Source organism: Phyllobates terribilis, unplaced genomic scaffold (genome assembly GCF_046119375.1).
Source record: "Phyllobates terribilis strain yellow unplaced genomic scaffold, ASM4611937v1 Scaffold_11__3_contigs__length_659146591, whole genome shotgun sequence".
Classification (NCBI taxonomy): Eukaryota; Metazoa; Chordata; class Amphibia; order Anura; family Dendrobatidae; genus Phyllobates; species Phyllobates terribilis.
The window spans coordinates 382,548,560-382,575,144 of NW_027362771.1; the positions used below are offsets into that span (position 1 = coordinate 382,548,560).

The 26,585-nt window shown below is 45.6% G+C and overlaps 1 protein-coding gene across 1 annotated transcript in view; it reads right to left on the bottom strand.

Annotated features, from left to right (window-relative positions):
- The window catches only part of LOC141166361 (tetratricopeptide repeat protein 24-like), a 286,609-nt gene extending 261,083 nt beyond the window's left edge, over positions 1–25,526 (bottom strand). The window contains exon 1 of the mRNA XM_073652970.1: positions 25,496–25,526. The gene's annotated coding sequence lies outside the window, so the exon portion shown is untranslated. The remainder of the gene's footprint in view (positions 1–25,495) is intronic.
- Between the last annotated feature and the right edge of the window lie 1,059 nt (positions 25,527–26,585).

Consider the following 26,585-nt stretch of genomic DNA (forward strand, 5'->3'; position numbering starts at 1 on the left):
GATGAACGACTTCAAGCAGTAACGTCATTGTGCCATCTGACGTCCCCTGCATGCGTCGTCTCCAACATGGCGCAGGCTGTTGGTAGCCTGCATTCTGATGGAGTTCCTGACTGACCAGGATGCTGATTCCAGCTTCTCTGCTCCTGTCCCAGGTGGTGCTCATATTAATTGTATGTGCATCTGATAGGCGCGAATACGATTAAGTGTGGGGAGGTAGGGCAAGGGTGCAGATAGAGAGATGGGTGAGCGGTGTCAGTAACTGCACCCAGGCTGTCAGTGTGCTGAATGCCTGCAGCTGGAGAAAGGTGCCAAGTGGCAGCAGGCATTCAACAACTTTGAAGAATTTTTTTTTCAAAGTTTTTCTCCCTCTGGAAGGCAAGAGGTAGCACCCTAGGAGGGTGCCTACCCTGCCTACCCATTGTCTCTGCCCTGTATTGGGAACATAGACGGAGATGAAAATAGTCTGGCTCCGACCTTGAACTTTTTTTCCCACTGCCACTGCCAGTTATTGACAGGTCTTTTGCTATGGAAAAGACCTATGAATCACCTCATCCATAACTATCTTATATATAGCTATATAAATAATGTCTATTCTCATTATGGATTGTTCTGACTCATGTGCTAGAACGCTAATGGTTTAAAAATGTGCAGTGTGCTAGAATTAATGTTAGGATAGTACAGTTTATTCTAATTCACTTTAGGGATGCATAGTGTTTTATAATTAATGTCAGTGGGACACAGTGTATTACACCTCACTTCAGTCTGCAGTGTATTAGAATTCACCTCAGGGGCACACCTCTTTTTCCGGCAATTGGAGGTTTTCCAGTAATGCAATTCTCTGCTAATCAAATTTTTGTGAAAAACGTGATGAACCTAATGAATTTTAATTCCAAATGATTTGCTTATCTCTTGTGGCCATCTTATTTAATGTTTTTTTTTTTTACAAATGGAAAACATTTCTCCACTGTGTTTAACCCCTTCACGCCCGGGCTATTTTCTGTTATTTACATTTTCGTTTTTTCCTCCCCTTCTTCCAAGAGCCATAACTTTTTTATTGTTCTATCAATATAGCAGTGTGAGGGCTTGTTTTTGCCGGAAAAGTTGTGCTTTTGATTGACATCATTGATTTTAATTTTTTTTATATTTTTAAAATCTTTTTTTTTTCACTTTTTACTTTAATTGTCCCCTTAGGAGACCATATCCGATCTCCTGAGCTATACATAGCAGCGCTTCAGCCCTGCTATGTGTAGCATAAATCATGATCTCCTATGAATGGCGGTCACCAGTCGGTGTTCACAGGAGATTCACATTGACAGGCATGAGGGTCTTCTGCAGATCCCCAGCTGTCATGACAACCCATCGATGCCCACGATCACGTGACAGGGGCACCGACGGGCGGGATTCTGGCTGGCACGTGTTAAATCCTGCTTTCAGAGATTGATAGCGGAATTTGCCTAAATTTAAGAGCTCCAATCCACCCGCAGCTGTTAAAGGCACATGACAGCTGATTAAATCAGTTGTCTTGTGTGGGGAAAGATGTAGGCTCAGCGCTGGAGCCTGCATCAAAGTTGGGGATACAATATGTGGCGAATGGGTTAAAAAATATTATAAAGTCAAAATATTAAAAAAGAACATATTTAGAAAGCCATATGTCAGCATATTTTGGGGATTTTTCCTATTTTTAGGATTTTTCCTATTCATCAATTGTTCAGTATATAAACCGGTAACTGATTATACTACCATTTTTGTATTTTGCTGTATAATTTGCTCTATTATTGCATCCATATGGGTATCTCCCAAAAGACAATTCCTGGCAAACTCACCCAAGACAGAGAGCCAGTAGGATAATGACTTGGGAGGGTATTGAGGTGACTGAAGCACAGACGAGGGTCCTCTCTGTGCTGCATCATTAGCTTACCCAAAATAGTTTCCTGAAACACAAATGATCTCTTTTCTGGAGAAACTCATATCCCAGTGCTGATTGCTGTTTTATCTCATTTTTTCCTCACAAATGGTATGGTCATTATAACGTGTCAAGCTGTGACTATTTCACATGAAATGTTTCTTTATTGTAGATATTGATGCTGGGCGCAATGTGTAGGCAGTGGAACCTTACAACAATTTCTTCAGAAATTCAAGATCAAGGGATAATCTGTCTTTAGAAAAAAAAATGCAGAACAGGTAAGTAATGTTTTAAAATTACAAAACTTATCTATCAAAGCCCCTGCCTCTGCAGCACCACCTATCTACAGCTCCAAGTTGTTTTATTTAAAGAGATGGCGCCCATCTACAACATGTGACCACTGACATCTCCCCTGTAGCCCTATAAATACAGAAAGTCAGGGCGCAGTGGAGTTACAGTGCTGAATCACTCTGGGATTTAACCTAGAAGTCATGCTTATTTTTTTACTTTCAGGTTTTACCTGCCTATTTCTCAATTGGTTCTCTGATTATAACTCCTTTTAATGCTGATTCACTAAAAGACATTCAGAGGTCATAATTGCATGGTTTAGAACTAAATAACTAAGTCTCAAAAAGAAAAACATATATCATATTCTCCTGAAAACATGAATATGATAGACTGTAAAGTAATGTAACTGTCGTGTGCCATCCCAGCACTGCATGTTTCATTTCTCAGTCTGGTAAAACCAGGGGCAGATTATAATGAGGGTCATCTGGACTACCACCCGGTAATGGTGTGGTGCATGTTTGTATTCAGCATCACAGTTGGGGATTTTTTATTCAGTAAACAAATGTATATATATATATATATATATATATATATGTATATATATATATATACATATAGGGTTATAGGGTGGGCCATTTTTCAGGTCTCCCGATCTGACCCCCTTAGACTTTTATCTTCGGGGTCATCTGAAGGCAATTGTCTATGCTGTGAAGATACGAGATGTGCTGCATCTGAAAAAACGGATACTGGAAGCCTGTGCTAGCATTTCTTCTGCTGTGTTGCTGTCAGTGTGTCAAGAGTGGGAGAAGAGGGTTGCATTGACAATCCAAGACAATGGGCAGCACTTTGAACACATTTTATAAGTAGTCATAAACTTTAAAAAAAAATCATGAAAGAATAAAGTTATGTTAAAACCAAGCACACCATTGTTTTTCTTATGAAATTCTCAATAAGTTTGATGTGTCACATGACCCTCTTCCCATTGAAAAAAATCCAAAATGGCCAACTTCAAAATGTCCGCCATGGTCACCACCCATCTGGAAAAGTTTTCCCCCTCCCATATACTAATGTGCCACAAATAGGAAGTTGATAACACCAACCATTCCCATTTTCTTTAGGTGTATCCATATAAATGGCCCACCCTGTATATATACACTGCTCAAAAAATAAAGGGAACACTTAAACAAGAGAATATAACTCCAAGTAAATCAAACTTCTGTGAAATCAAACTGTCCACTTAGGAAGCAACACTGATTGACAATCAATTTCACATGCTGTTGTGCAAATGGAATACACAATTGATGGAAATTATTGGCAATTATAAAGACACACTCAATAAAGGAGTGTTTCTGCAGGTGGGGACCACAGACCACATCTCAGTACCAATGCTTTCTGGCTGATGTTATGGTCACTTTTGAATGTTGGTTGTGCTTTCACACTCGTGGTAGCATGAGACAGACTCTACAACCCACAGAAGTTGCTCAGGTAGTGCAGCTCATTCAGGATGGCACATCAATGCGAGCTGTGGCAAGAAGGTTTGCTTTGTCTGTCAGCGTAGTGTCCAGAGGCTTGACGCGCTACCAGGAGACAGACCTGTACGCCAGGAGACGTGGAGGGGGCCGTAAAATGGCAACAACCCAGAGGCAGGACCGTTACCTCCGCCTTCTGCAAGGAGGAACAGGAGGAGTACTGCCAGAGCCCTGTAAAATGACCTCCAGCAGCCCACAAATGTGCATGTGTCTGCACAAATGGTTAGAAACCGACTCCATGAGGGTGGTATGAGGGCCTGACGTCCACAGATGGGGGTTCTGCTCACAGCCCAACACCGTGCAGGACGCTTGGCATTTGCCACAGAACACCAGGATTGGCAAAGTCACCACTGGCGCCCTGTGCTCTTCACAGATGAAAGCAGGTACACACTGAGCACATGTGACAGATGTGACAGAGTTTGGAGACGCCGTGGAGAGCGATCTGCTGCCTGCAACATCCTTCAGCATGACCGGTTTGGCAGTGGGTCAGTAATGGTGTGGGGTGGCATTTCTTTGGAGGGCCGTACAACCCTCCATGTGCTCGCCAGAGGTAGCCTGACTGCCATTAGGTACCGAGATGAGATCCTCAGACCCCTTGTGAGACCATATGCTGGTGCGGTTGGCCCTGGGTTCCTCCTAATGACGGACAATGCCAGACCTCATGTGGCTGGTGTGTTTCAGCAGTTCCAGCGAGAAGAAGACATTGAAGCTATGGACTGGCCCGTCCGTTCTCCAGACCTGAATCCGATTGAGCACATCTGGGACATCATGTCTCGCTCCATCCACCAACGTCACATTGCACCACAGACTGTCCAAGAGTTGGCGGATGCTTTAGTCCAGGTCTGGGAGGAGATCCCACAGGAGACCATCCGCAACCTCATCAGGAGCATGCCCAGGCATTGTAGGGAGGTTATGCAGGCACGTGGAGGCCACACACAATACTGAGCCTCATTTTGACTTGTTTTAAGGACATTACATCAAAGTTGGATAAGCCTGTAGTGTGTTTTTCCACTTTAATTTTGGAGGTGACTCCAAAACCAGGCCTCCATTGGTTAATAAATTTTATTTGCATTGATGATTTTTGTGTGATTTTGTTGTCAGTACATTCAACTTTGTACAGAACAAAGTATTCAATGAGAATATTTCATTCATTCAGATCTAGGATGTGTTATTTGAGTGTTCCCTCTATTTATTTGAGCAGTATATATATATATCTATCTATCTCTCATCAATATCTTTCAGCAATCTGACCAGAAAAAAATGGATACAGTATGAGCCCGCACACAGCTCCCTACATAGAGAACGAGCCCGCACACAGCTCCCTACATAGAGAACAAGCACGCACTCAGCTCCCTACATAGTGAACGAGCCCACACACAGCTCCCTACATAGAGAACGAGCCCACACACAGCTCCCTACATAGTGAACGAGCCAGCACACAGCTCCCTACATAGTGAACGAGCCCACACACAGCTCCCTACATAGAGAACGAGCCCACACACAGCTCCCTACATAGAGAACGAGCCCACACACAGCTCCCTACATAGAGAACGAGCCCGCACACAGCTCCCTACATAGAGAACAAGCCCCCACACAGCTCCCTACATACAGAAGGAGCTTCCAAATAGCCTCCAATATCAAGTATGAACCCGCACATAACCCCCTAGATACAGTATAAGCCCCCATATACAGTATGAGCCCGCACATAGCCTCCTATAGCCTACTATATATCACAAGTGAGAAAAAAATCGTAACAATTTTATTGATGAGAATTGGACCGATTTTTTTATATGCTTGTGTGACTCTAGCTTTCCAGTAATATGGGTACGGCCGGCACGGCTTCAGTCACTGCTCTGTGCATAGTAAGCAGCGGCTGTAACTGCATCCCTGCATTGATTGAAAGCTGGCTTTAATGCTGAGTTCTAGGGTGTGGTTAAAGCCATAAAGCCATGCTGGATGCACATCTATGACGGAAAGCCTGAGGCTGCCGAGAGGAATAAAGTATAATTACTGCTGGCAGCGGGACTCTCAGTGCACTGGTCACATGGCTTTAGAACATTATTAACGGCATATCTGCATGTTAATAGTGTTTATTTTTACTCGACAGGTTTCCTTTAAGGGTATGTGCAGACTGTCGGTATTGGCAGCACTTTGAGCGTAGTATACTCTATGAAGCGTCCAAAGCACTGCATGCAGGTGAATCCGCATGTGTTCATTGAACCATGCGGATTCACCGCATCCTATACTTTGCACTGACAGAATTTCTCTTGTGGAGACTAGTGTCTCCGTCAGAGAAATTGACATGCTGCAGTCTGGAAAGACGAGCTGCATGTAAGTCTCCGCTGGTGATCCGCAGGTGCACGGAGACGCATAGTGGACATGGGATATCTTGAAATCCCATCCACTATGCTGTAACATTTGGTCGCTGCGGATTGCACGCAGCGCAAGTGTGCTGACTCCAATCCGCAGCGAACACTGACCGTGTGCACGCACCTTCAAGGGTTTGTTTGATTTCCTGAGAGGAGTCTGTTTTCACTAGGTGACTTCAGACTGTGGCATAGTGACAGTGATATACTGTAATTACACAGAAGCAGAATTTTCAGCACTGCTCTGTATCTAAAGGCAATGGGCTATTATTATTATGGATAAAATGTGGGGGATGGGAGTGTGTTTGAACTACATGGGGCAAATGCCCCTGCACACTGTGCCCTCCACTTTGGCATTTTGCTTGCATCATATATTTATATACCACATAAACAGATCACAGTTAATTAAATGTAATATTTTACTGGGCTGCCAGCAGAAATTCCTATATTACTCATCTCAAATCAAAGGGGTGATCCAGGCTAAGAGGAGAAGCCTGACATCACACTGAGACTGAAAACATTATTACATCTATTTAACTGTGATCTCTTCATGTGCTACATAAATACATGATGCATGCTAATTCCCAAAGTGGAGGGCACATTATGCAGAGGCATCTGCCCCATGAAATTAAATCACACTCCCATCCCCCACAATTTACCCACAAGTTTTAGTATTTACAATGGCCACCAGCCCCCTGTCTATCACTGCCAAATACTACATACCGTACTTTACACAGAGTGGCAGACTCAAGTGCACACACAGGAAGCAGATGGTGATGTGCAGAGGACTGAGAGACGACGCAGGCACAGCTTCTCCAGTCTTCAGGAGCGACTCCATCAGATGCTCCTCTCCAGCAGAGACGGTAGGCGTGGCTTAAGTAGACGCACCCGCGCTCTGTATGCTGAGTACGTCCTGCCAGACGTCATGCGGCAAGGCAGCACCAGCATTATTTAAATGAGCTGCGGCCGCAGCGGCCCCTGTGCGGATTATAAGGGGGGCAATTACTTTTTGGACCATGGCCCCCCCCCGGAAGGCCGGGCCCCGGGCGGTAGCCCAGATTGCCCTCATTATAATCCGCCTATGACCGCAGTAAAGGATGCGCACTGAGATCTATAATAGATCGCTAAGTGTGATAGGCTGACATTATTCTCGGCAGTGTGAGTCCTACTTACACTGGAGAATGGTGATCTCTTGCACCATGCAAAAGATTATTTCACCTGAGGAACAAGTGTTTTGCTTGTTCATCAGATGATCAGCAACTGGTTTACTCTGAAAGATTATTGTGTAACCAGCGTTCTATAGAACTCTCGTTCATGATTACTTTTCAGGGTAAATACAACTTTACTTGCAGAGATATAATGGAAGTAATACACAAGTTTGTAAAAGAAAATCCGTTGTTAAGTATAGCACCATCCTTAGTATATAGTGTCCTCTCTTGTTATCTATAGCACTCTCTCTTATTACATAGCATTCCCTCTTATTTTGCATAGCACTGACCCTTATTACGTAGCATCCCCTCTTATTTTGCATAGCACTCTCTTATTACATACCCTCTTGTTATGAATAGCGCTGTCCCTTATTATATAGTGTTCTTTCTTGTTATATATAGCACCATCCGTTATAACATAGGGTCCCCTCTTGTTATGTATAGTACCATCTCTTATTATATAGTATATTCTATTGGTATGTACAGCGTTGTACATACAGGAAAAAATTTGGCGCGTTGCACCCTCTATATGCTTATGTCTACAAATCCCTAAAGAACCTGTTTGTTCATCTCCTGACCTATAACATGATGTCACAAAAATGTCATGTGACATGTCACATGATACCACAGGTGCTGGACAAGGTTGTCAACTTTACGTTTCATTTTTTTCTGGACAGCTTATTAAAAGAATCATGAACATACAATATTTTTTATGTATACACTGGAAAATCATAATAAATCATTGTGATTATAAGTGATACATGTCTACAGCTCATAATTTTGTTATGAAGAAATCATTTAGCTGTATTCATTGTAAACTGTAATATGATGATAAATTGATAATTACAGCCAAAATAATCTATACAAGTTTCTTCAGTTTCAAAAAAATCACAGACGCCTTAATTTTTTTTATGGACAGGTAAAAAAATGCCCTTTTTTACTGACTGTCCTGGAATTTCTGGACAGTTGGCAACCCTGGTGCTGGGGGTGGGGGAAACAAACTGTATAGGTCCCTGACTCCCCTTAATCTGGTTATATATGGCCTTAGCTACCCTTAATCTGGTTACCCAGGGCCCTGGTTACCCTTACTATATCTAAAAAAAAATCTAAAATCATTTATGCAATGAGCTCCTGTTTAGTCATCCCCTACAGTATTTCTCTTCTGCATGATAATGATGATGATTCAATATATTGTATTGCAGAAATTCTGGTGAAAAATACTTGTTCAAAACATGCAACTGCCTGGACTGCCATTGTCATGGCTAATATTTTTCAGTTAGTTTATTATAATGGTTCTTCCAAATGTAATGTTTGACACTTAAAACCTATTACAATACAGTACAATATTTGGCATATTTTAGTTCCACCCTTTCCATGCATAAGAATTCACTATCCCCATTTGAAGGATTTTTCCATGTGCGATCCTTTTGCTGTCAGGGACTTGCTCCTCAGAATGTTGAGTAAGTCTTTGCAGAAGCTGACTTAGATGTTCTGGACTTAGAACCTTGATTGTCCTTGATGGGTAAAGATTAGTTGTACCACAGCTTGCACAGTGCTTTCTTGAATGAAGCCTTTGAACAAGTTGTTCAATCGCTCTGCTGCTTAGAGTCTGATGTCCTAATGGGAAGGGAGCAGGTTCAATGGTGCCCCAAGGCTTCTTAGACATGGTGCTAAAAGGAAACAATTAGTAATGATTTAGTACTGTAAAGGCTTTTGTGGAATAGAAGGAATGATTTCATCTACTTTCTCATATTCTCACGATTATATCACTGCAAGCAACATTTTATCTCAAGTTAACATCACAAGCGACTTTCTCCATATTCAGGTGTTCATCTGACTGGAAATATGAGTCATACAAAATAATTTGCTATGAGTTGCATATTTTAAAAGTTATTCCATACGTCTTCAGAGTGAATATACATCCAATATTGTCTGTGAACAAAATGGGATTTTGCTCCATCATAAATAAATGTTCATTTGATTCGATCATTGTTAAAGTGGTTGTTCCCTTAAATATATTTATCACATATGAACACATGATTGCTAGGGGTCTGACCTGTGTGACTGGTGTGGTAGTGCAGATGCATGACCTCTACTCTATTTACTTTTATGGTTATATGGGAGTGGTAGCATGCATTTATGACCATAATTGCATGAGGCCTTTTTCACACGTCCTGATATTTCTGGTACTGGAAAAACCAGTACCAGATATATCCGTGTCCGTGAGTACCTGTGTCGCATACATGTGGCAACCATGTGCCGCCTGTGTGTTGCATCAGGATCACACGTACCTGCACCTGGGAATCAGCGGTACAGTTTGCACTGTTCCCAAGCGCCAGGTGCTGAAGGAATCTCTCATCATTGTCCCCTGCTTGCACTGCGCTAAGCGTGAGCAGGGGACAATGTTTAGAGTAGTATTCTGGTACCGATGTCTCCAAAAACTGTAAAAACTAAAATAAAATAATCATTATACTCACTGGCTTGAGGCGACCGCACATGCTGAGGAGCAGAGGAGAATGACTCACTGCAGCGAGTGGGCCCCTGAACTGCGCTGAGCTCAGTGAGCAGTGTCCTGTCATTCAGTGAGCTCACGCAGGTTAGGGGCCCTCTCGCTAGGAGACAGAGGAAGCAAAATACTACTCTAAGCGCAAGCAGAGGACAATGATGAGAGATTCTTTCAGCACCTGGCACTTTGGAACTGATTCCCAGGCTCCAGTACGTGTCACACTGATGACAAAGGGATGTCATCCATGTTTCATCAGTGTGCACGTGTGTTGGACATTTTGCGGCCCATGCTGCGTGCAAAACACAGACATGTCAGAGTGCTTTGCCCACGGACACATGGTCCGTGGAATCACACTGACATTTGCGCAGACCCATTCACTTGAATGGGTCTACTTGTTTAAGTGTCTCCAGTATGTGTGAAAACTGTCACATGTGAAAGAGCCCTTAGGCAGTTAATGAAGCGATGGTCACACATGTGCTATACTGGTCCACTTACGCAAGGGACTTTGGGGCCCCCATTCTTTGGATAACTTGGGGGAGGCAGATATTTTCTCTTTTTGGTAATAAGTCAGGATGTATTGACCTGGATAATATGGTGCACTGCTATTATATGATACTATTATAAGTACCCTATATTATTTTCATGCACTATTGCTATTTATTTACTGCATGGTATGCACATTCAGTTGAAATATATGGCGATACAGAAAGCCAGAAAGAAAGAAATATCAGCCACCTGTCAATTGGAGGCCGTCAGCTGATGTTAGTGCGCACGTCGCCAGCATATGACATCACTGCCATGACAATATATATACAGCAAGCACTGCGTGCACTATGTACAATATATATACAGCTAGCAGGCTGTGCCCTATGTACAATATATAAACAGCCAGCAGTGCGTGACCTTTGTACGATATATATACAACCAGCAGTGTGTGCCTTATGTACAATCTATATACAGCAGGAAGTGTGTGGCATATGTACAATCAGTGGTGGGATTCAACGGGTTATCCCCAGTTCGGTGGAACCGCTTTTTAAAATAGCAGGCGGTTTCCTCAACCGTCAAGAAGTGGTACCCCAATCCCGTTCCCTGGCCCGGAATTTTCAACTGGATGCACATTCAGTTGAAAAATATTGAGGTACAGAAAGCCACCGGTTTCCTGCACTGCAAAAGTTAACAGCTGCCAGTCAATCAGAGGCCAGCAGCCGACGTCGGCACACAGTTCTCCAGCGTATGACATCACTGCCATGCGCTGACCCGTCAGCGCTGAAGAAAGACGAGGACACCGCTGAAAAACCGCAACATGGGAGACAGGCATGTGGGAACCAGGATGGATGGAACAGCTTGCTCTTCTCCTTCCATAGCTGCTTGGCTTCCTCTGGGGCATCTGGAGCTAGGCGGGCGTCTTCCCGGGTCAGCAGATCTTTCACCAGGCGGACTGCAGGGTCACTATCTTGGGTCTCGGCCCAGCTGTGGTGAGGTAGGGGATTCATCATCACAGTTGTTAGATCCTCCTCCTTCACGCGGTGAGAGTGTTGAGTGGCTCCATACCAGTGAAACGCGGGGAGTTCTACCTCCTCCAGCTCTTGTGGGTCTTCGTCACCTTCAGGTAAGTGAGGCATCCTTGATAGGGCGTCCGCGTTGGCGTTGGTTTTGCCTGCCCGTTACTTGATCACGAAGTCATAGTTGGAGAGACGGGCCATCCACCGCTGTTCCAGGGCACCCAGTCTTGCATTGTCCAGGTGTGTCAACGGGTTGTTGTCCGTGTACACGGTGAACTTTGCGGAGGCCAGGTAATGCTTGAAGCGTTCCGTCACGGCCCACACCACCGCCAAGAATTCTAGCTTGAAGGAGCTGTAATTCTCCGGGTTCCTCTCAGTGGGCCTCAGCTTCCGGCTGGCGTATGCGATCACCCGTTCTCTGCCCTGTTGGTTTTGGGACAGTACGGCTCCCAGTCCCACATTACTGGCATCTGTGTGGAGAATGAAAGGCTGGCCATAATCAGGGTAGGCCAGGATCTCATCCCCAGTGAGGGCCAACTTTAGCTGGCGGAAGGACTCCTCTTCCGGTTTATCCCACTTGAAGGGTGGCTTTTGACTTCTGGACTTGGACTGTCCGATCAGGAGGTCCTGCATAGGAGCTGCCATCTTAGTGAACCCGGGGATGAACCTTCGGTAGTAGCCTACCAACCCGAGAAACTGTCTCACCTCTTTGATGTTCGAGGGGCTTGGCCAGCTCTTGATTGCCGTGACCTTGTCAGGGTCGGGGGCCACTCCTTCCGCGCTTACCACGTGCCCTAGGTACTGGACCTTTGGTTTCAGCAGGTGACACTTCGATGGTTTCACCTTCAGGCCATAGCCTGCCAGGGCTTCGAACACCTCAGCCAGGTGCTTGAGATGGTCCTCGTAGGTCTTCGAATAGACGATCACGTCGTCCAGGTAAAGGAGGACCATCTCGAAGTTTCGGTGCCCTAGACAGCATTCCATCAGCCGCTGGAAGGTCCCTGGTGCGTTGCAGAGCCCGAAAGGCATACAGTTAAATTCGCTCAGTCCCATCGGGGTGGTGAAGGCGGTCTTCTCCTTGTCAGCCTCTGCCACAGGAACCTGCCAGTACCCGCTAGTAAGGTCCAAAGTAGAAAAGAAGTTAGCAGATTTTAGTGCGGCTAAAGACTCTTCTATTCTAGGCAGCGGATATGCGTCTTTGTGGGTGATACGGTTGATTTGTCTATAGTCCACGCACATTCTCATGGTGCCGTCTTTCTTTTTGACCAGAACCAAGGGGGCTGCCCAGGGGCTACAGCTGTCTCTAATGACCCCAGCTTCTTTCATCTCCCTTAGCATACCCTTGGCGTTCTGATAATGTGCAGGGGGTACAGGTCTGTGCCTCTCTTTTATTGGTGGGTGGCTCCCTGTGGGGATGTGGTGTTCTATCCCTTTTACTCTGCCGAAGTCTAGCGGGTGCTTACTAAAAACTCTCTCGTACTCCTGTACCACCCGGTAGACTCCCTGTTTTTGGTGCAGGGGAGTGGAGTCAGCACCCACGTGGAGTTTCTGGCACCAGTCCTCCTTTTGTTTCAGGGAGCCATTACCCTCCGCCTGTGGAGATGGAGGCAAGGGTTCCACGGCCCTGATAGCTTGGTGTTCGACGACAAACAGTTTGGCGAGTGTAGCGTACCTGGGTAAGTGTACTTCCCTCTCCCCAATGTTGAGGATGCGGACGGGCACCCTCCCATGACGGACATCAACCACCCCCCGGGCTGTCAAAATGGTGGGCCTGCTGTCTGAGTACATGGGTTCTACCATGGCTTGGTAGTCTCTACCTCTCAACCCGATTGCAGTCCGACACCAGATCATCATTTCACTTTTGGGAGGCATGGAAATGGGGAATGGATCACTGAGTCTTACGCTACCGATCTCACCACCAGACAGTTCTACCTGCTGCCGTCTCATCAGGGCTTTTATCTCCTTGTTGAGGACTCTCTGTTGGCTGGAACTAGCATTCACCGCCACCTGTTGTAGAATTACAATTACTTCTGAAAGACAATTTTCAATTATGTTAGTACCCACAGTTATTTTAGGGTGACTTTCATGACGGTCAATGTCCACAATAATCACTCCCTGTGCCGGCAGTTCAACTTTACCAATTTTAATGGTCATCTCCTTGAACCCCATCTGCGGCACGGGTAAGCCATTACTGGCGATGATGCTCAAGTTACTGTCTGGATACCGTGTGATATCAGCATCAGTCCAATACTGCTTAAAAAGTACATAAGGGATTGTGGTTACTTGCGACCCAGTATCCAGCAAGGCGCTCATGGGGATACCGTCCAGCACCACGGGTAAAACCGGGCGCCCCCCAACGTATTTATTACGCCAATTGTAAGGGCCTGGTGATCTTATGCCTGGGGGTCGGCCCTCTGCCCCAGGTTGGACCCGTTTAAATTACAGTACCTGGAAATGTGTCCGGGCTGGTTGCATCGACGGCAAATGGGCTGTCCATCCTCTGCGTAGCGGTCTGTGGGCCTCCCTCGGAACGACGGTTTCCTCCTCTGTCGATGCCACGGGACATCCTCCGGACTTGAAGCCAGCTTGATGGGTCTTGACGGGTCCACTTGCAACGCCTGGACGGTCCTGGTCAACGCCGCGACGCTCCTGGTCAGCTCCTGGACTTGGTGGTGCAGGCCTTTCGACGGGGCTTGGTTCAGGGCCTGTGCATCAGCCTCCACGGAGTCCATAGAGGAGGGTGCCGCCTCCTGGTGGTAGGTGATAGCAGGGCGCCGGGGGTTTATAGCGCCACTGGTTGCAGATTCACGGAGCACCCTTATGGCCCTGTCCTTAAATTGGGCGAAGGTCAGGTCGGGGTTCTGAAAGAACACGAGGCGCAGTTGGGCCCTGTGGGCACTAGACAGCAGACCTTCTATGAATTGTTCTGTTAGCAGCTTATCGGTTTCCTCCACACTGCCAGGGTCAGTTTGTTGAATAGCCCTCAAGGCTTCCTGCAGATTTAGGTCATAGTCTCTGATGCTGTCCTGTGCCCGCTGCCTACATCCATAGAACCTCATTTTAATCTCAGCGGAGGTACGTGTATCAAAGGTACCCCGCAGCCGGGCCAGAATACCCTTCACAGTCCTTTTCTCCTCAGTGGGCCATGACTTTACCTCCCTTTGGGCTGCGCCACTTAACTGCCCTGTCAATATGCTGACCTTCTGTTCCACTGTCAGGGGGTAAACCTGGAACAAACTGTATAGCCTTTCCTTGAAGTCAGTTAGGGCATGGGGCTCCCCTGAGTATTTGGGCAGCCAGGCCGCTCCAGGGATGTAGGGCAGGGAAAAGGGCATCACCGCTGCTGCAGCTGCGTTGGTGGTAGTGGGCGCCTCTGTGTCCGACATCTTCCTTCCCCCCTAGTCAAGCGTGGCCTACCTTCCGACGATCCTCTTCTGTAGGCCGCGGCTCCGCTGCTGCTCTGGATGAGGACCTGGCGTCGTACTCCGATGACGTCAGCGTCGCTCTCTCTCCCTTCCAGGACCTTGCGCAGCGTCGGTGCGTGGGGCGGAGCTTCGGATCTCGCGCGGTTTTGACGTCCACGCCCCTCTTCTTCCCGCGCGGCGTCCTGAAGATGGCGTCCGATGGCGGGAAGACGGCAGAAGACGGCGGGAAACGGTCCAAGATGGCGTCTGATGGCGGGAATCGGCTCCGGATGGCGGGAAACGACTCCGGACGGCGGGAAACGGTCCGAGATGGCGTCTGATGGCGGGAAACTTCTCCACAGGTAAGTTTACAACAGTCTTTTTCAGGCACGCAGTACCCGGTGGTTGCGGGCATGAAATCCTGCCGACTACACCAAAGCTGACTCGCCCCCTGGGCCGTGGGGCACTCGGATCCGGGCAATAGGGAACGATGGGGGTAGTAGTGGCAACCCGGTTCCGTGGCTCAGGGTGGTCAGGCCAGTGGTAGTCCGTTATGTGTTATTGATTATGTCCGACTACGCCACCCGTGGATTGCGGTTATTAGGAACCGCCGCTGCATGCACACCGCTGGGGCTGATGAGGTGTGCAGCTAGGGTAGTGTAAACTAAATAAACAGAAAAAGAGCGTGTATAAGTGCAGTGACTAATATTTATGGATCTGACTACTGTATGTATTCCTGTTTTATTGATTAGATAAATATCAATTTACTACTCATGGTGATTTGACAAACTGTGCATACTCTCAGGTGCCCTACCTTGATCAAACTCAGCACCTATGCTTCCCTGATCATATTTAGGTGAAGAGTTTTTCATTCATTCATCTATTGTTCTCTCCATCTGATTGAGACAGCACTCCCTCTGTAAATAATATTGTAGACGTTTCTGATGAAGTGGCACATGCGCAAATGCATGGTCTATGTGCATGGTCTCCCTGACAACTCAGGATGCACATCACGCTGGCTGTATCCGCTCTGCTTATGCCGGCGTGACCACTTCCGGTTCAAACGTAGATACTTCCGCTCCGCGGTGTCCGGGGCTCCGGCGTCTCCCAGGACAACAGCTGTTTCTTAGGTAAATCATTGATTGCTTTAGGCTTTATATATATCGACACATGGTATAGGACTATACATGCCCCTGATGAAGCCACCTTGTGTGGCGACACGCGTTGGGCACTGAGGTCCCAGCTTCACCTTCCAGAGCGCATGCTGATTTAAGTATATTTATTTGGGTCATGTTGTGGGTCCAGATTGCCATACTATGCGGGGAGCTATTTTCTCTGCCTCTATAGTTATGGTGACTTACTAATTGCTTGCAGATATTCACTCTCAGGCACACTGTTGGTTTATTGGAACACTTACTGTTCGTATCCTGACTACTTCAACTATATATAGTTGCGTATTATATCATGTGGGGAGAGAGCCAGAAATCTTTTTTTTTTTTTTTTTTTTTTTTTATAAATAGTGTGCTATTTACCACTCTCTGTCTTGGTTATCTGCAATAGAGGGCTTGTGCAATTGGTGTCCATCTCAGACACATTTTGTGTATATTTTTGGTTTGCTGGATAATCACCTATTATACTCTATATATGTGCAGTATACCATTGGCTCAGTATTTAGGTATGCAAACATAGTGTGCTATATACCATTTCTTATTCTAGTTGTGTGCAATATAGGGCTTGTGCAATTATTGACCACCACAGATACTCTATATAGCTTGTGCGCTCTTTGACTTTATCATGTGCACTTTTTTCATTGTACTCTTCAATGCCATGGGAAGGGTTATTTGGTAGCTGGTTCCTTATATAGTGGTTCATTCCACTTTTTTAATGGTGTTTTAAATTTGGTATGTCTTTTCCTTGTGTCTGATTATATCTCAATAAAATGAGTTGATGTACTTTATACCCAGGTTATTTATCATTTATTCACATATATTTTTCTTTTGTTTATCATTTTGGTGATCACTGCACTTATACACGCTCTTTTTCTGTTTATTTAGTTTATGTTATTTTGTGCGTGTGGCAGGTGGATCCCTATTATCGGATGGTGCCCTCCCTTTTTTTCTTTTGTTGCAGCTAGGGTAGTGTGACTCCCCACGGGAAGAGTGCAGCCCCAGGGCAGTATAATGGATGTTGGGAGTGATGGTAGTGAGAGTCCCAGTGATGATATTGCTGGAGGAGCAAAGAGCACACAGACAACAGGTTGCAGTCCAGGGTCTTTACTGAAACAGGTAAACTGACCCATAAACAGTCCCAGCTAGGAGGGGACCTGGATGTCTGAGAGCAACGGGGAAATTGGCCCTGGTCAGGGTGAGTGTGTAGGCCTACCGTGCTTTCTGCGCTCCTTCTGGCTATCTCCTCCTGATAGGGTAACAGCCCACGTTTCCGAGCTTTCCGTGCTTTCTCGCCTGTATGGCCTGCGACGTGGGTTCCTTTCTGCTCCCAGCCTTGTACGGCTTTACTGGTCCCTTTGGTTGTGGCAGGGCCTCCAGGCTTCCTTAGGCCAAGGAATGTACAGTCCCTTGCGAACTGGTTCTCTGTTGGGGGATGTGGAATCCTTCCAGCCTCAGACACCAAAGTCTGGTAAGATTAAGTCTTTTCTCTGCCAAGACAGGCTCTCTTCGCCTCTTGTCTCTGGCTTGTGGCTCTCTCCTACTGCCACACTTCCTCTTAGGTGCAATCAACTTTCTGTCCCTGCTCCACTCTGGGACACGTCTCAAAGCTGAGACAGGCAATCCAGTACTCTCTAACCCTGTCCCCAGTACCAGCTTTTATAGGGGCAGCCTGCTCCCCCTACTGGCCTGAGACAGGAGGCATTGCATGCTAATGTTCCCCTGACCAGAGAACCTCCCCCTTGCTCTCAGACACAGCTTTATTACACTTGTGGCATCCAGGTAGGGTGACACATATACTAGTTCTGTGTTTAAAGGAACCGCTCACTAGCTCCATAATACCACCAAAAAGTAGCTCTTTTCAGAGCTGAAGGCACACAACAAAGTCAGAGTACAGGGAGGGAGAGATTGTGTATTAGGTAGGGAGTGTATTAGGTAGTATTCCAGTGTCCATCTTAAAACAGCTCTTGTCAGAGACAAAGCAATATTTTTCCAGCACACACACAAGTAGCATTTTGTGCTGCCATTTTTTTTTTTTTAGCACCGGTCTATTTTCCCTGCTGTTTTAGGGGTCAGAGCCTGGCTTCTGCTGTCCTCATTAGTCCACTTAAAAAGGCGTTTGGTGCCCTATGCAAAGCAGTAGTCCAAACATTTCCTACTGCCTGCTACAAAGCACGCACCAGCCCATTTTAACCACTATTTTGGGGTGTCAGCCTGCCTTCTGTCCATATTAGTCCATTTAAAAGATCATTAAGTGCCCTGCACAAAGCAGTAATCCAGACATTTTCTACTGCTTGCTACAAAGCACGCACCAGCCCATTTTAACAACTATTTTGGGGTGTCAGCCTGCCTTCTGTCCATATTAGTCCATTTAAAAAATCATTAAGTGCCCTGCACAAAGCAGTAATCCAGACATTTTCTACTGCTTGCTACAAAGCACGCACCAGCCCATTTTAACAACTATTTTGGGGTGTCAGCCTGCCTTCTGTCCATATTAGTCCACTTAAAAAATCATTGAGTGCCCTGCACAAAGCAGTAGTCCAAACATTTCCTACTGCCGCTACAAAGTACGCACCAGCCCATTTTAACCACTATCTTGGCTGTGACAGCTAGCTTGGCTTGTGCCATCAACATCTGAAAATCTGTCAACAAAACCCAAAATTCCAAAAAAGCCTGTTGTTAAGGGACGTGGACATGGTGTTGTCAGTGGTGCGCGAGAAGGCACTCAGTCTGTGTCAGGTCAGAAGAAGCTTGATGCATCCACTATGTTCCTGGAAAATTTTCCAGCCAGAAGAGCAAGGGCAGATTCTGTCTTGGATAGCAGACAAGGCCTCTGCACATTTGTCAAGCAGCAACAAATCTTCCACGACCACACAGTCTACTGTGGATACACAGAAGGCTGGCCCATCCAATCCTGAAGCTGGTTCTCCTTCCTCCCACCATTATTAGTCACAGGAGACATATGACCCCAAGCTTGGTCACTCCGAGGATCTGTTTGGTACGTATCTTTTGGTTGGCTTTGGCCTATCACTGTACAGCATTGAAGAGGGACAAGATGAGGTGGCATGCGTTGATGATCAAGTATTGGAGGACCTACGGCCAGAAGAAAGCCACTTGGCGGAATGTCATTTACTGTCTCCAGAGGTGGAGGCTGATGATGATGAGGAACAGTTGCCATCAGGTTAGCCATCAATGTCAACTGGGAAGGAGGATGAGATGGAAGACGAGGTGGTGAGTGCACTGATCCGACCTGGATCGTTGGCATGCATAGCCATGACAGCAACACAGAGGAAGATGGATATGTAGCACCAACACAGGCACTAAGGGGTCGTGGTTTGCCCAGTGTGAGAACAGGGTCAACTGTTCCCAAGAGCACCCCCGCTGTGCGCCAAGTCACGGCAAGGGGGCGTTCAGCTGCTGTGCGGAATTTTTTTTCTGAAAGTCCTTCAGAGAAAAACATTGTAGTCTGTAGCATCTGCCATAACAAGTTGAGCAGAGGCCAGGGCAAAGGCAACCTAAGCACCACCAGTATGTGAAACCACACGGCAGCCAAGCACCTCAGTAGGTGGGTGGAACACCAGGGTACCAAATCTGTGTCTGCGGGTCAAACCAATGCCATGTCGCCTGGGCTATGTCCTTCAGAAACTGCTGTTCAGGAAGGAGGTGCTCATACCTTCTGCCCACAAGCTGTGGTTGCTCACACACAACAAACATCAACCACATCCACTTCCTTGTTCAAGCAAAGCGTCCAATTGTCCGTGCCTGAGAGCTTGGAAAGAAAGCGTAAATACCCAGCCACACACCCACAGGCACAAATACTAAACTCGCAGATTGCCAAATTGCTAGCTGAGGAGATGTTGCCGTTTAAGCTTGTGGGAACACAGTCTTTCCGTGATCTCTTGGCTGTGGCTGCCCCACGATACAGTGTTCCCAGCCACCACTATTTTGCCCAGTGTGCCGTCCCTGCATTACACGAGCACGTGTTAAACAATCTGAACCATGCTCTCACCAACGCCATAACTGGGAAGGTCCACCTAACAACAGACACCTGGACAAGTTGTTGTGGACAGGGACGATACACTTCTGTCACGGCACACTGGGTGAACCTGGTGGAGGGTGGGACAAAGGCGCAAATGGGAACATCACACATCCTACCCACGCCAAGAATAGTGAGCCCAACTTTTGTCAGGGTTTCCGCCTCTTCATATTCCACTTCCTCTCTCCCCTCCTCCTGCTCCTCATCCTCTGCTGAATTACCCTCCCCATCACTGCCAAGCTGGGACCTGTGCAGCAGCACACAGGCAAATCGGCAACATGCTCTACTGAAGCTGATCTGTTTATGTCAGAAAGCACACACTGCAGCAGAGCTGTGGCAAGCTTTAAAACAACAGACCGATCAGTTGCTCTCCCCGCTGCACCTCCAACCCGGTCTGGTCATCTGCGATAATGGGCGTAACCTGGTGGTGTCTTTAAAGGTTGGCAAGCTGGTACATGTGCTATGCATGGCTCACGTGCTAAACCTAGTTGTTCAGAAATTTCTGAAAACTTACCGTGACTTGCCGTACCTACTTGAGAAGGTGCGTTGTATTAGCACCCATTTCTGCCATTCTTCTACCGCTTTTGCTGCTCTTACAGCGCTGTAAAAGCGCTTGAATTTGCCAAGTCACCGACTCATTTGCGACCTGCCCACGCGGTGGTACTCCACCTATCATATATGTTGGCGAGGATTAGTGAACAGCAGAGAGCAGTATCTGAATACCAGCTTCAGCATGCCTGTCAGACTGAGAGTCAGCCACCACACATAACAACTACCGAGTGTGTGTGGATCGCTGACATTTGTGAGGTTCTTGAGAACTTTGAGTGCTGCACCCACCTCGTGGGGGTGATCAGGCTATTATCAGCGTAACCATCCCACTGCTGTGTCTCTTGAAACAATCACTGCATAATCTCAAAGAGGAAGCTTTTAGTGTCCAGCATATTGGTATGGAGCCAGATTTCCCAATGGGTGTTACAACCCAGCCCAGCCAATATTCTGAGGCCACAATGGGTGATGAGGAGGAAGATGAGGAGGGAGAGGACTTGTTTTTCTGTGCTACCAAGGGGACTCGTAATGCTACAGAGGGGACGCCCAACCCAAGCTTCATGTCTGTCCTGGCTGGATGGGCTGGAGAGGAGGACGAGGAGGTGGAGGAGGAGGAGGCGAGTCAGTGTGAGGAGAGGATGGGTACCTTTTCTACTGTTGGGGACACAGAACATTTGCCTTTTGCAGCTTGGCCCACATGGAACAGTTCATGTGTAAGTGTCGGTGGCCAGACCCTAGTGTGATACACATTTTATCCAACAACCTATACTGGTTGGCCACCTTTCTTGATCCACAGTACAAGGAAAAATTTCCTTCTCTCCTTTTGGAGTCACCATAGAGTTTTACAATGGAATTGTTCAAGAGGGCCGTTGTAGATCAGTTGCTGAAAACATCACCCTCAGACAATGCTGGTGGCAGAGGTACCGGCTCTTTTCAACACCAAGGGATAATGGGGAGAGACACGAACATCAGCTCCAGCAGAGGTGGGGGAAAAATGTGCACAAATTGGTCAATTTTCAATAAACCAGCATAACAGCAAGGGTTATCTGTGCCTGTAACAATACCAAGGAGGGATAAGTTGCAGAACATGGTCAAGGGTTACTGAAGTGACCATACGTGCGTCCTTTCTGACGCTTCAGTTCCCTTTAATTATTGGGTGTCTAAGCTGAACACTTGGCCCGACCTCTCCTTATATGCCTTGGAGATGCAGGCCTGCCCGGCTGCTAGTGTGATGTCTGAGCGTGTTTTCAGTTCCGCTGGGGCAATCATCACTGATAGGCGCACACTCCTCTCAACTGAAAATGCAGACACAGTTACTCTGATTAAATTCAACAAGGACTGGATATCTCCACAGTTTGTAATCCCTCCAGATGACAGCAAGCCAACCTAAATTCACCAAAAATTCACCTACTGCTGTTAACATCACCCCCTTCCCATAAAAACCCGTTTCCTTCCTTCGTCAACCATGACTCAGCCCATAGAGCTAATTCTTACAAACCATATGCACATTGTGCAGTGGACAAACCAGGACAGTATTCCTACTCCAGCCTAACTACTATTTGTGATTGGAGGCCCTTGGGATGGTGGCTTCCTGCGTCAACCATGACTCAGCCCATAGGGCTAATTTTTACAAACCCTATGCACATTGTGCAGTGGACAAACCAGGACAGTATTCCTGCTCCAGCCTAACTACTATTTGTGATTGGAGGCCCTTGAGATGGTGGCTACCTACGTCAACCATGACTCAGCCCATAGGGCTAATTTTTACAAACCCTATGCACATTGTGCAGTGGACAAACTAGGACAGTATTCCTACTCCAGCCTAACTAATATTTGTGATTGGAGGCCCTTGGGATGGTGGCTTCCTGCGTCAACCATGACTCAGCCCATAGGGGTAATTTTTACAAACCCTATGCACATTGTGCAGTGGACAAACCAGGACAGTATTCCTACTCCAGCCTAACTACTATTTGTGATTGGAGGCCCTTGGAATGGTGGCTTCCTGCATCAACCATGACTTAGCCCATAGGGCTAATTTTTACAAACCCTATGCACATTGTGCAGTGGACAAACTAGGACAGTATTCCTACTCCAGCCTAACTAATATTTGTGATTGGAGGCCCTTGGAATGGTGGCTTCCTGCGTCAACCATGACTCAGCCCATAGGGCTAATTTTTACAAACCCTATGCAAATTGTGCAGTGGACAAACTAGGACAGTATTGCTACTCCAGCCTAACTAATATTTGTGATTGGAGGCCCTTGGGATGGTGGCTTCCTGCGTCAACCATGACTCAGCCCATAGGGCTAATTTTTACAAATTCTATGCACATTGTACAGTGGACAAACCAGGACAGTATTCATGCACCAGCCTAACTACTATTTGTGATTGGAGGCCCTTTGGATGGTGGCTACCTACGTCAACCATGACTCAGCCCATAGGGTTCATTTTTACAAACCCTATGCACATTGTGCAGTGGACATATCTGGAATGTACAGTGGTCCTACCAAACTAATATTTGTCATTGGAGGCCCTTGTCACAGGTTGTGCCACATTGTGACTGAGATAGGGGATACATATTCAATAGAAATTTACACTGACTGTTGATGACCGACTGATGGCCCTCTGAAAACTTGAATTGAGGGCCACAACTACTACAGTACTCCATCGTAGATAATGTTTGACAAGGGAGGCCCTTGTCATGGAATCTCCCTGCACCTATGACACAGCCCCAGGAGTAATTTTTGGAAATACGATGCACATTCTGCACTGGACCAAGTAGTACAGTATCAAGAAGTCTCCTCTTCCTATATAATCTGGGGAATATTGACAATCAAAATCTCTGAGCCATCTGGAGAAGCTTCTCCAACCCATCCTGGAAGGGGGCACCATATATCCTTGGTCCTTTGACTTGCACAAGTGATATATTTGAGCTCGTCAACAAGTTGACTAGTGCAGCTTTATTTTTCTGGTTCAGCCATACCTGAGGATCGCAGGCCACACTCACTGCTACCTTCTAGTTCTCCATGTCTCTTGGCCTTTTTCTCTGTAGTCTCTGCCCTTAAATAAGTTAAATAATAGAGTGAGGGCCCTACAATATGAATAAGTGAGGGCACTCTCAAATGTATTAAACACAAGAGGGATCTCCAAAATCTCTAGAGGAGGGCATTTCAAAATGTATGTTACAGGGCCACACGAGGGCTCTCACAAAACTCAGTTTTCCTGCCTACAGCAGGGCTTTTGAACATTTGAATTTAGGGCCGCAGTATCACATAGTGGTGGACGAGGAGGGTCAAGCCCAACGCTACAATGGGCACATTGAAAATGCTATTGAATATGTATTCCATTATGTGAGTGTCAATGATGGAGAGACCGCCCAAATGTCTAAGTAACAGCTGTCCCTCCAAAACGCATGTTACAGAGCCACCTGAGGCCCCTCAAAGATCAACATACCTACTAGTACATTCTAGCTGTGCTTGTAAAGTGCAGGGGAATAGCGAACTAAAAATTATGTATGACAGAGGGTCCTACAAAATGTATGAGTCAGGGCCCTCCCAATTCAAACAGACGAAAAAAAGCCACAACAGTATGTGTGAACAAAGGCTAAAAGGGATATCTTTTGGTTTCTCTGGTTTATTTAGCCTTATATACAAGTAATTGTGCAGGAAAAACTGTTTCTTAACCTTTTTGGCCTGTTAAATGCAATTTAGGTTAGGTTTGGTAGTTGTTCTTGTGTGTCTGTAAAAGTGGTGTAATACTGCGACAAACTTATTCCCAGAAACCATATGTGAGTCAGAAATGCATGCAGGCACATTCTCCAGGCTCTTCCCATTCTATTTCATCACTTTCAGCCTTTTCCTCAGGCCCCCAGACCTCTTTGTAGGGTCCAGCAAAAAAATACTCTCATTTCCCATTCACTTACATTGTACTCGCTATTCAGATCGAATACGCGATTATTACAAAGTACTCGTAACGAGTATAGTGATTACGAATATTACGGTACTCCCTCATCACTAGTGGTAACCAAGATGGATGAAGACAGACATGTGGGAACCACGATGGATAGAGACAGACATGTGGGAATCAGGATGGATGGAGACAGACATGTGGGAACCAAGATGGATGGAGACAGACTTGTGGGAACCAGGATGGGGTACATAACATTATAATTGTAGGGGCTAATTAAGGGATATTATTAAGAATCAGCTGTGATCCCACACTGTGCTATCTGTATACTCTTTTGCTTCCTCCCCTGCCCAGGAGATGTGGTATGATCAGACCATGTCCCTGTACGGTCAGACACATTCATTACACAGTACACAGCAGGGGCACATTTATAAGATTATCTCAGCACAGGAACATTTTATTTACACACATCCAATTGTGGAACTTATTATTATTCAAAGATCTATTGATTAAAATGTTGATTAAAATTAACTTTGTTCGTGGGAAAACCGCTTTAAGGCTCACAAATTAAAATCACAGTTAGGGCTTGTTCACACGTTGCGGATTTGCTGCAGATTTTGCGTTCAGAATTGAAGGATGGAAAACAAATCTGCAGTGGATTACAGAGGCAGAAAGTTGAATGAGCATTAAAAGAATTTCACGTAGAATTTTTTTGTGCAGAAATTGATCAGTTATGCAGATTTTAAATCCTCAGTATGTAAATTCTTTGTGCCGATTTGCACTGTGGATTATTTCATCCTTTGCAGTGCATAGGTGAAAATCAGCAGCAAATCCACAACAGAATTGTAATTGCTGTAAACATGCGACTATTCACAGATAAATTCTGTACAAGATATTTTGAAATGTTGAAGGAACGTTTTTAGGTATAGGAATTCTGTGTAGAAGCTACAACATTCAAAATAAATAATCACATAAGCAGTCAAGTACACTCTTTTATATACTTGGTTCTAGTTCTACACTGCTATGCTATATTTTTTTCAGTTTTCACCTGAGTGACTATTTTATGAATTTTCTATTGATATTTCAATTTAGAAAGACCACTTGTTATGCAATATGTAGAGAAAAGCCAGACCTACCCAGTTTTAGTGTTCTGTCGCAAATGTTGGAAGTTAGTGGTCAGTATTGTAACAGTTAATGAAGGTAAAACCATTTGACATTGCTCTGAAACGTCATCACTGTAAATGTGCCATAATGAGGGTGACTCTATACATTATAAAGAGTAAACGGAAAAACTGAAAAAAGGAAAAAAATTTATTCTGGAAAAGAATTTTCCTTTTTAATAGCCAGCAATATTGAAATCAGCAACTTTCCTCCCCTATCATTTTGCTGTGGTAGATGCCGATGCCGTTAGATACTGTAGCGTTGACTCCTAGGGATCATTGACTTGTTTTTCCAGTTAGGCTATAACAATGGGTTGCAACATGTTAGATCATACATATTTGTTCATTGCTGACCCGAATGACCTGGAGGTTGAAGAAAATAATTTTTTAACCTTTTTTTTCCAATATATGACTTCTAAAACCTATTATTGTTATGAATTTGTTACTAGGTCATTACTTACATTACAAAAAACTTTTTTTTCTTTTTTCTTTAATAGCCCGTCTGATTGCGTTACTTAGTATAAACTGCTTGAGTATGTGTAAATGTTAAAGTTCACAAGTAAGAAGCTAATTACTATTAATGAATATACGCTAAAAATGTTTAAAATGAACATAATCCTCATAAAAAGGAGATCTGGAATCTGATGGGCTCCTGTGGGAACTGCTTTACTTTTTCTTTAATCAATCCAAGTATTTGTATACAATATGGCTGCACTGAAAAAGCTGCAGTGAAGCATAATTTTAGTTCACTTGTGGTGTTATTGTTTTCATTATTAAATAGCAGAAGCTTTTCAGTCTTTCTATTCAAAAGAACAGTGAAAAAAAAAATCCCATTAAGGGTAATTATAGATGTGTGATTCAATGTTGTTACATGGGTCTTTCAGACAGATCTAAATGGCTAACACTGACAGGCATAGGGAAACTCCGTTCACCAGATCCCAGGAGGGTTGCCCTGGCCTTCACACTTTAAACCTTATACAGGAAACTTACAAAGGAGCCCCTGGGTGGTGGCCCTGAAGTCAGCTGCTGTCGCATGGTGCAGGCTGACAGGAGAAGTCAGGGAATC